Raw genomic sequence first — 10580 nt, 5'->3', positions numbered from 1 at the left:
TATGGAGATCATAGAAAACTACTGAGCGTTAAAGACAAAGAGAATAATTTTTTTAAATAGGCAGAAAAGGCAGTATTATCTTATTGCAAAAGAGCAATAAGATAAAGAGCTAAGTCACACACACACACACACAAAAAGGAACCCTAAAGACCATTAAATATCTTCAAAGTTCAGAGTGATGAGAGAAATTAGCTGCAAATTGGATTATGTACTCAGTAAAAATATTCTGCACGCACCGAAATATTCAAATTAAAAGTATAATATTTTTATATTTAATTTTTATTTTTTACAACAAATAAATACTAAGATCATTTAAAGAAAATTTGAAAAGAAGCTCTTTAATGCAGATAAAAAATAATGGAATCATAAAGATGTATGAAAGAATGAAGAAAAGTAAAGGGATTAATATATAACTAGATATAATAATTAAATATAAACCAATAAAAGTAATGACTTGTGGGATTTAAATGTATATGTAGTATTAAAATATATATAATAATACCACAAAAAAAGGAAGAGACTAATGGAATTAAAGCGTGCTAAAGTTTGCATTGCATGGGAATTGAAAAAAGTATTTGGCTTTAATAAATCAAGAATGAATATTAAAATCCCTAGAGTAACAACTAAAGTAATAGAAAATGACAAGTAACAAGTTAATAGACTGAGGAAATGGAATAATAAAACATATTTAATCCAAAAGAAGCAAGAAAAAGTAGAAAAAAGAAGATACAACAAGAGCAGACAAGTAGAAAACAAGCAGTAAGATAATAAATTTAAACAGATGAGTTGTTTGTGTTTTAAAGCAATTAAACATAAATGAAATTTATATGCCCTCAATTAAAATACAAAACTTGTAGACAGGATTAAAAAATAATCGCAACTATAGGTTGCTTCTGAGAGACACCTTAAATAAAGAGTTAAAGAAAGATTGAAAGTAAAAGGATGGAAAGAGTTATGTTATGTAAATAGTACTAAATAGAAAATTGTTATATTTATTCAAATATTAGACAAAGTAGATTTTAAGGCAAAAAGCATTACTAGAAATAAAGAGGAACATTTTTTAATGATAAAAAGATCAATCTGTCAGTAAGTTATTGCAATTCTCTATTTGTATGGTCTTAAACATATGTCATTGAAATACATGAAGCAAAATGACACAACTAAAAGGAGAAATAGAAAAATTCATAATCATTATCAGAGATTTTAACACAATTCTCTAGTTGATAGAACAAGTATACAAAATAATTATGTAGAAATGTTCTTAGCAATTTCGAATGACACAATGAACAAATGACATAATTGATGTATGTATAATACTACAGAATATGCAGCCTTTTGTTGTAAAGAGAATATTTATTGATCATGTAACAGATCATAGAGTACATTTGAACAACTTCAAAGGACTGAAGTTCGACAGAGTATATTCTGTGATCACAGTGGAATTAGGCATGGAGCAAACTGTTACCTACCATTTTGATATACAACAACTACAACCACAATTAAAAGCTCTATAAAATCACAATAACTTGGAAATTAATTAATTTTTCATTTATGGTGATAAAAATAAAAAAGGATTAATTTGGGGTTGGAGGATATTGACTGAAAAAGAATGAAAGGGGACTTTCTGAAGTGACGGAAAGTCCTATTTCTTCATAGGGCTGTGGCTCACATGGGTGTGTGCATTCTCAAACTGATTAAAATGAATGAATTTACATTATACTTCAATTTTTAAAAAATTTTTTGATAGAAATTTTTATACCATTGGAAAAAACATGAGCTCATAAATATTAAACAAAGTCAATTCAAGCAATGTATTAAAAGATATATCATGGCAGTGGATTTTATGCTAGGAGTGTAAGGATATTTCATTACATGTTCAGATTAGAGGAGAAAAGTAATCCTATCAACTGAATAAATATGGGAAAACATATTATAATATTCAATACCTATTCATGATTAATTTTAAAAGTTTAGCAACCTAGAAACAAAAAAAAATGGGATTTCCTAAACTTAAGAAAATAGAGCTCTCAAAAACTTACAAGAAGCAGTATCCTTGAAGTCAGGGACACAACAATAATACATTCTATCATTACTCTTATTCAGTGTGCAGTAGAGAACATAAACGGTGCAATCAGACTAAAATGGTGCTTATTATTGGAAAGGAAAAGTAAAAATGATCAGGAAAAAGGGCAAAATTAATAAATGTAGACAATTCAAGTACATTTCTAGACTATCCAAAAGAATCAACTGAAATAATATCAAAATTAAAAAAATTAAGGAAAGATGATTAGATAAAAATACATCAACAGTTTTCCCATATAAAACCAACATGAAGCATACAAGATAATGGGAATATTATCTCATTTTCAATAGAATGAAAAATAAAACGTGCAAAAACAACCCTAAAAAAATTTACAAGGCTTATATTTTATTTGATAATTATATATAACATGATAATTCTAGTGGACATAAAGACAAATAAATGAAGATACATAGTACGCTCTTAGATGAAGAGATTAGATTCTATTATTCTTTGTAAATCAATCAATATATTTAATAACTGTTGGGTGAGGGAACTAAACAAAATGGATGCAGTCAGGTTACCTCCCAACAAGCCATGCAGTGTCTGGGCAGCCTTAGCAACAGTGTCCCAGGTGGCCTTAGATATAGTGTCCTATGTAACATTAGATAAAGGATCCTATATAACCTGTAGATTGTGATTGATTATAGCACATGTTCTTAAGCCACTATTATGCACCTTGTTATAAGAATAGCTCTACTTGTGCAAGGAGGGGGAGCTGGAACTGTGCCAGTGCCTTGCTGTGTCCTGCTATGCCTGAATAAAGCTATGTATTGTGTGATCTGCCCATGGCTCCTCACATATTCTTCCAGCTGCCAGAACTGCACACTCCAAGTTTTGGTACCCTGAACTTGCAAAACAATAACATTCTAATAAATCACCAAAATTTCTTTTGGAATTTGTTAGAATTATCCCAAAGTTTATCATGAAGGATCTTCAAATCAGAATAACAGACAAAATTTTGGAAAAGAAAGTTTGTAAAGAGAGAATTGTCCTAACAGATACTAAAATGTATTATGAAATAAGACAGCTCAACATAACTGAATGTAAGTTATGAAATAAAGTTATTACACGTAAGAAATTAAAATAGGCCACAAATCTTCTAAATCATTAAATGTAAAAAAAGACTATAAAATTTAGAAAAGAATAATAGATAACCATTACCTGATTTCTAAAGGGGAAATAATTTCTAAAGAATAAAGAAGTGGAAAAAAACCTCAAAGGAAAATATTTGACTACCTAAAAAGACAATATCCTTGTATATTAAAAATATTATATATCAAATTAAATGTTAGACAAACTGCAAAACATTTGCAAAAAGCATTATAAATAAAAATCATACCTTAAATACATAAATTATAAACCAGTAAGAAGGATGACAAAACTATATTAGAAAGGGGTCAAAGAAAATGAAAGATAAATTTTAAAAAGACATTTATAATGAACATACACCCAATGTTCAAATTTACCATTAATCAAAGAAATATACAAATTAACCAATAAGGTTTTATTATTGCCAGTAAAATTGGCAGCTTTTTAAGGGAATTCAATGCCCATCATCACTGATAATGGAGTGAAGTACTGGAAGGATTAAAACATAAGTATTTTTTATTTCCTTCTTTTGCTCTAATCTGTATTTTCTGTAATTTTCCAAGAACTCAGATATCACTTTCTAAGGGGCATCTTATCTGACTCTATCAAAGTAATATAAAATCTGGCTTACCTATTTTCGTAACAACCTGAGCTTATCTTTATCAAATTGCACTCCAAGTGTATAATTTTCTCTCTTCCTAGCTAGATAAAAGACCATTTTTTTCATTATCCTCAGTATGTACAAGTGACACTCCATAAATACTAATAAATAAATGTGGTTGAATATACAACACTCTAAATGTCTCTGAGTATGGGAATTACCAAATGAATTATAATATACATATTTACCTAATAGGTTATTTTTAAATTTTTGTCAAATCGACTAGATCTTTTTGATTAAAAGTTATTGGGATGACATTAACAAAATCGAATATGTTTCAAGTGTATCATTCAACAAAATGTTGTATATATATACATATATATATATATTGCATTGTGTGTTTGCCGCTCAATGATTTAGATTTCCTTCTGTTACCAAATATTTGACCCTTTTTACCCCTATCTACTTCCTCCATCATCCCTTCCCTCTGGTAACCATTTATTCACTGTCTGTGTCCATGAGTCTCTGTTTGTCATTTTTGTTTGTTGCTTTCAGTTTTATATCCCATATATGAGCCATATCATGTGATTTTCGACTTTTTCTGTCTGACTTATTTTGTTTAGCATGATTATCTCAAGATCCATTAGTGTTGTTGTAAATGGCAGTATTTTCTCTATTCTTATGGCTGAGTAATATTCCATTGTATATATGTACCATACCTTCTTTATCCAATTATCTAACATAGAATTTGTTGCTTTCATGTCCTGACCACTGTGAATAATGCTGCTATGAACATCAGAGTGGATATATCTTTGCAGATAAATGTTTTCAGATTTTTTGGGTAAATACCCAGAAGAGGGATTGCTGGATCATATGGTAATTCAATTTTTAGTTTTTTGAGGCCACTCCATATTGTTTTCAATAGTGATTGTACCAATTTGTATTCCCACCAGCAGTGTATGAGGGTTTCCTTTTCCACAAAACTTTTCCTGTTGATAATAGCCATTCTAACATGTATGAGAAGGTATCTCATCGTGTTTTTAATTTACATTTCCCTAATAGCTAGTGAAGTTGAACATCTTTTTATATATCTGTTGGCCATCTGTATGTCTTATTGAGAGAAGTGTCTATTTAGGTCCTCTTCCCATTTTTTTAAATTAAATTATTTTTTGTTGTTACTGAGTTGTATGAGTTCTTTGTATATTAGGCCCTGATCAAAGACTTGTTTTGCAAATACATTCTCCTATTTCAATGGTTGCCTCTTTGTCTTGTTGATGATTTCTTTTGCTGCACAGAAGCTTTTTAGTTTGATAAAGACCCATTCATTTATTTTTGCTTTTACTTCCCTTGATTTGAGGTCAAATTCATAAAATCATCTCTAAGTCCAAAGTCCAAGAGTTTAATGCCTATGTTTTCTTCTGTGCGATTAACAGTTTCAGGTTTTTTTTTTTTTCAGGTCCTACTTTGAGTTAATTTTGGTGTGTGGTGATACAAACCAGTGTAGTTTCATTTTTTTTTTTTTTTTTTGCATGGGGCTTTCCAGTTTTCCCAGCACCAGTTAGTGAAGAGGCTTTTCTTTCTCCATTGTATGTTTTTGGCCCCTTGTTGAAAATTATTTGCCTATATATAAAGGGGTTTACTTCTGGACTCTCAATCCTGTTCCACTAGTCTGTGTGTCTTTCTGCCAACACTGCTGTTTGGATTATTGTCATGTCATAGTATAATCTGAAGTCAGGCAGAGTGATACCTCTAGCCTTGTACTCTTTTTTCTCAGGGTGGCTTTGATGATTTAGGGTCTTTTGTGCTTCCATACAAATTTGGTAATTTCTTGTTCCATTTCTTTAAAAAATGCTAATGGAACTTTGATCGGGATTACATTAAATCTGTATAGTGCTTTAGGTAATAAGGTTATTTTAGTTATGTTGATTCTTCCAATCCAAGGATATGAAATATCTTTCAATTTCTTTGTGGCCTTTTCAATTTCTTTTAATAGAGTCTTATAGTATTCATGTAAGTACTTCACATATTTCATTAGGATTATTCCTGGGTATTTTATTCTCTTTGTTGCAATTGTAAAGAAATTAATTTTTCATTTCTTTTTTGGGAAGTTCATTACTAGAATATAGGAGTGCTATGGATATTTATTTGTTTGTTTGTTTGTTTATTTATTTATTTATATGGTGACATTGGTTAACAGAATTCAATAAGTTTCAGCTATACACTTTAAGAGTAAGGCATATATATATTTAAACTGTGTGTTTACCTCCCATAGTTAGAGTTCTTTCTGTCACCACATATTTGACCCCCTTTACCCTGTCCACTTCTCCTCTCTTTCTTCCCCTCCCCCTCTGGTAGCCACTAGTCTATAGTCCATGTCCATGAGTCTCTTTGTTTGATATGTTGACTTTTGCTTTTAGGTGTATATCCCATGTATAAGTGATGTCATATGATTTTCAACTTTTTCTGTCTGTGTAATTTCACCTGGCATGATTATTTAGAGGTCCATCCATGTTGTCACAAATGGCAGTATATCATCTCTTCTTACGACTGAGGAATATTCCATTGTATATATGTACCACAGCTTTGTTAGCCAATTATCTATTGTAGGACACTTTGGTTGCTTCCATGAACTGGCCACTGTGAATAATGCCGCAATGAACCATATCTTTTCGGATATGAGTTTTCAAGACTTTGGGATAAATACCCAGTAGAGGGATTGCTGGATCATATGGAAGATCAAGTCTTAGTTTTTTGAGGAAACTCCATACTGTTTTCCATAGTGGCTGTACCAATTTGCAGTCCCACCAGCAGTGTATGAGAGTTCCTTTTTTCTCTGCATTCTCTCCAACATTTGTTATTACTTGTTCTGTTGATTCTAGCTATTCTAACAGGTGTGAGATGGTATCTCCTTGTGGTTTTAATTTGCATTTTTCTAATAACTAGTGATGTTGAGCATCTTTTCAAATATTTGGTGGCCATTTGTATGTCCTCCATGGAGAAGTGTCTGTTCAGGTCCTCTGTCCACTTTCTGATTAGATTGTTTGTTATTTTGTTATTTTTGAGTTGTATGAGTTCTTCGTATATTTTGGATAGTAGGCTCTTATGGGAGGTGTTGCTTGCAAATATATTTTCCCATTTAGATGGTTGTCTCTTAACCTTGTTGATGATTTCTTTGCTGAGCAGAAGATACAGTCCCATTCATTTATTTTTGCTTCTACATTCTTTGCTCTTGAGGTCAAATTCATAAAATCCTCTTTAAGTCCAAGGTCCTTGAGTTTGGTTCCTATGTTTTCTTCTATGCATTTTATTGTTTTAGGTCTTATATTCAGGTCCTTAAACCATTTTGAATTAATTCTGCTGTGTGGTGATAGACAACAGTCTAGTTTAATTCTTTTGCAGGTAGCTTTCCAGTGTTCCCAGCACTATTTATTGAAGAAGCTTTCTTTTATCCAATGTATGGTTTTGGCTTTTTTGTCAAAATTATTTGCCCATATAAATGGAGGTTTACTTCTGGACTCTTGATTCTGTTCCATTGGTCTGTGTGTCTATTTTGTTGTCAATACCATGCCTTTTTGATTACTGTCACTTTGTAGTATAATTTGAAGTTGGGCAGAGTGATCTCTCCAGCCTCGTTCTTTCTTCTCAGGATGGCGTTGACAATTCAGGATCTTTTGTGCTTCATTAAAAATCTGATTATTTTTTTCTATTTCTTTGAAAAATGCTGATGGGATACTGATGGGGATTACATTAAATCTGTATAGTACTTTAAGTAATATGGTCATTTTAACTATGTTGATTCGTTTAATCCAAGAACATGGAATCTTTTTCCATTTCTCTGAATTTTCTTTGATTTCTTTTAATAGGGTTTTATAGTTTTCATTATATAGGTCTTTCACATGTTTCGTTAGATTTATTTCTAGGTATTTTATTGTTTTTGTTTCAATTTTAAAAGGATTATTTTTTCCACTTCTTTTTCCGACACTTTATTATTAGAGTATAGGAGTCTTTAGTGTTTTCTATGTAGAGAATTATGCCATCCGCAAATAGTGACAGTCTGAATTCTTCATTTCCCATTTGGATGGCTTTTATAACTTTCTCTTGGCAAATTGCACTTGCTATGACATCCAAAGTTATATTGAATAACAGTGGACAGCCTTGCCTTGTTCCTTATCTTCAGGGGAAGGTTTTTATTTTTTCACCATTAGGTGTAATGTTGGCTGAGGGCTTGTCATAAATGATCTTTATTATGTTAAGATGCTTTCCTTCTATACCAATTTTGTTAAGTATTTTGATCATAAATGAGTCCTGTATGTTCTATTGATATGATCATATGATTCTTATTTTTTAATTTGTTTATGCAGTGTATCACATTAAATAATTTTCATATGTTGAACCATCCCTGTGCCTCTGGGAAGAATCCCAATTGATCATGGTGTGTAATCTTTTGAATATATTTCTACATTCTGTTTGTTAGTATCTTATTTAGGATTTTTGCATCTGTGTTCATGAGAGATATCGGTCTGCATTTTTCTGTTTTGTGTTATCTTTACCAGGTTTGGTATCAGGGTAATACTGACCTCATAAAATGAGTTGGGAAGTACTTTGAGGAGAATAGGTAATAAATCTCCTTTGAATTAACCTTCTCAAAGAACCTACTCCTTGTATTTATTTTTTCTATTGGTTTTTGTTTTCAATTTCTTTTATTTCTGCTTTAATTTTGATTTTTTATTTCTTCCTGCTGACTTTAGACTTCGCTTGTTCTTTCTTTCCTAGTTTTTAAAGATGAAGCATTAGATTGTTTATTAGGGTTCATTCTTGTTTTTGGAGATAGGCCAGTAATGATATGAACTTTCTTATTATCGCTTTTGCCATGTCTGAAAAGTTTTGATATATTGTACTATCATTATAATTTGTTTCTATGTATCTTTTGTTCTCTATTTTTATTTCTTTGCTTACTCAGTTATTCTTCAGTAGTATGTTGTTTAATCTCCATGCTTTTGTGGTTCTTCCTTCTTTCTTTTTGCAGTTGATCTCTAGTTTCAAAGCATTATGATCAGAGAATATGTTTGGTATGATTTCAACCCTTTTATATTTGTTAAGACTATCTCTGTGTCCCAGTATGTGGTCTATCCTTGAGAATATTCCATGTGTACTAGAGAAGAATGTAAAAGCAGTTGTTTTGGGATGGAAGGCTCTGTAAATTTCAATTATGTCTAGTTGGTCTAATGTGTAATTTAAGGATATTATTTTCTTATTGATTTTCTGTTTGGATGATCTGTCAATATCCAACAGTGGGGTATTTTGGTCTCCTACTATGATAGTATTTTAATCTGTTTCTCCCTTTAGTTCTATTAGTAACTGCTTTACATATTCGGGGGGGACCAGATAGGGAGCATACATATTAATAAGTGTTACACATCCTTGGTGCATGATTCCCATTATCATTATAAAGCATCCCTCAGGATTATTTTTACATTTTTTATTTTGAAGTCTATTTCATCTGATATTAGTACTTCTACTCCCACCTTTCACCAAATGCTATTTGCTTGAAATGTCATTTTTCATCCTTAACTTTAAGTCTATATCTGTCTTTGGAGCCGCAATGTGTCCTTTGTATTGCATATTTCCATGTCTGTTATTTTCTGGAAGTTTTTCTCTTCCTTTCTGAGATGCCTTGTCATCTTCATTGTTCATGGTGTTTAATGGACTATTTCTCGCCTGGACATTAATGGAAGTGTATTCTGTTTTGTCCCCCCCCCCCCCAGAAATAATATTTATTATATAAAGATCTCTCCTTAGCCTGTTGCAAACTGGCACTTTTCTTTTGGTTTCCAGTAGGTGACATCTAAGCCTCTTGGATCCCTGCCTTATGTAAAGCCTTTAAAATGTCTTTTTATTTTCTGATAGATATTTAATGACATTAGCTACCCTCAGTTTCAGTCCCTGTGTGTGTTAGCAACAGTTTCAGTAGCATTTGCTCAGATTCCCCTGGGGTTCCATGGTGTTCTGTCTGGGAGGGTATGGGTGGAGGGGCCCTTTGGCTTGGTGCTTGGGGGCTGTGGTCAGCCTCAGTTTTGCAATCAATGCCAGTAAAAATCAACTGTTGTTTTTCTGCCATCCTGCTTCTCTGCCTTCTTCCCTGATGACTGGGTCCTGCTGCCAGCCGTAAGGAGCTCACAACTTTCCCAGGCAGCGCTGTTCAAGGATCCTCCTGTACCCCCTCCCCTGCCTCCCCTCCTACAGGCAGCTCCTGCGGTTGTGAGAGGCAAGTTCTTTATTTCTCCCAGTCTTCTGTCTGACACCCGGAATTCTGACCTTTGGTAGCTTTTATGCATAGATCCCATGCTCAGACCTGCTGGTGTGCAGTTTGGGTGTTTTTTTTTGCTGATTTTTAGATTTTCAGCTTATTGTTATTTCAAGGGAGAGATCTGGGGAAGTCTCTCACTTCTCCATTTTTCCAGAAAGATCTAAATTATTTTAAATAGCAATAACTTATAGGCAACATTTTTATTCCTTCCATGATTTTCATTATAGCCATTAAAAGTAGTTCGTGGCTAATAAGTGTGTTTGTAAATATAAGTTAGCTTTACTATTATTACTATTATTGTTATGGCTAATGACAGCTATAAATATGCTAAGAAATAGGATGGTGTGGATTGAATTGTGTCTCTCAAAAACTATTGGTCAGAGTCCTAACTCTAAGTACCTCAGAATGTGACTTCATTTCTATTTAAGGTGTTTAGAGAGGTAATCAAGTTAAAATGAAGTCATAGGGTGGGCCTTACTCCAATATGACTTATAAAAAGG

Source organism: Rousettus aegyptiacus, unplaced genomic scaffold (genome assembly GCF_014176215.1).
Source record: "Rousettus aegyptiacus isolate mRouAeg1 unplaced genomic scaffold, mRouAeg1.p scaffold_m13_p_13, whole genome shotgun sequence".
In the NCBI taxonomy this organism is placed as follows: domain Eukaryota; kingdom Metazoa; phylum Chordata; class Mammalia; order Chiroptera; family Pteropodidae; genus Rousettus; species Rousettus aegyptiacus.
The sequence above is the reverse complement of the archived record's forward strand: the minus strand, read 5'-3'. Positions refer to the sequence as shown.